The 1104-nt window shown below is 37.0% G+C and overlaps 1 protein-coding gene across 1 annotated transcript in view; it reads left to right on the top strand.

The window, feature by feature from the left end:
- LOTGIDRAFT_175840 (hypothetical protein) overlaps positions 1 to 1104 on the top strand; it is a gene marked incomplete at both ends in the record, with an annotated part of 8448 nt that overhangs the window by 1675 nt on the left and 5669 nt on the right. The gene's annotated exons all lie outside the window — the stretch shown is intronic.

Here is a 1104-nt window from a genome sequence, read left to right as displayed (position 1 = left end):
TCACTAATAATAATACAGTAAAAAATAACCGCATTAAAAATGTCTTTGATTTTAAAACACGAAAAAAAAAATTCGAAGGAGACGGTTTCTTCTCTGCGCTAACATCTCTCATCCCCAAAGTGGCCAATTTTGTCTCAAACAACAAATTTCCTTCTTGTATTAAATCTTTCGTATTAAAAATATATGTTGAACAAATATGTCTTTAATAAATGTCCATCCTCCTAAAACGTATTTCGGTGCGGGAGACATTCAAAAGTCATTGGGTTCTCTTCCTGGATTCCCATGGGCAAAATATCCCGGAGAAAAACATCTCCCAGGTCACAATTATATAGGTCCAGGCACGAGATTAGATCTGCGTTTAGACGAAAATGATATTCCCAAACCAGGGGAAGAACCCGTTAATAGAGTTGACGCAGCAGCGCTCAAACACGACATACTGTACAGAAACAAAGACGTAACATTCAGACACCAAGCAGACAAACAAATGATAGACGAACTCGAAAATATTCCCAATCCCACTTTCAAAGAGAAATTACAAAGGGCTCTTATCATAAAACTCTTGAAGGCAAAATTGAAATTGGGTATGGGCATAGCAGACGAGATTCACAAAGAATTTCGAAAAAACAAACATTACCTCAAAGTCAAAGTTTTTGATAAAGATGAAATTTGGTCAGCCGATTTAATCAACATGCCAGTCGAGAGAGGATACAAGTATTGTTTGACGGTGATCGACTTATACACGAGATACGCTTGGGTCTTTCCCTTGAAAAACAAATCGGGTCTGACTGTCAAACAAGCATTCGAAACCATAATGAAACAATCCGACAGACAACTCCTAAAGTTGTGGGTAGATAAAGGAAGCGAATTCTACAACAGAAATGTGAAATCTCTGGGGTTTGAAATTTACAGTACGCATAACGAAGGTAAAGCCGTAGTGATAGAAAGATTCAACAGGACTCTTAAAAGCAAATTATTCAAGAAATTCACGGAATTGAAATCTCAAAAATGGCTTAAAATATTACCGGTTGTTGTCGACGAATACAATAACAAAATACATTCGTCTATAGGTGTGACACCATCCCAAGCCTCTAATAACCCGAATAT

This window comes from Lottia gigantea (genome assembly GCF_000327385.1).
Source record: "Lottia gigantea unplaced genomic scaffold LOTGIsca_451, whole genome shotgun sequence".
Lineage (NCBI taxonomy): Eukaryota > Metazoa > Mollusca > Gastropoda > Lottiidae > Lottia > Lottia gigantea.
The sequence above is the reverse complement of the archived record's forward strand: the minus strand, read 5'-3'. Positions and strand labels throughout refer to the sequence as shown.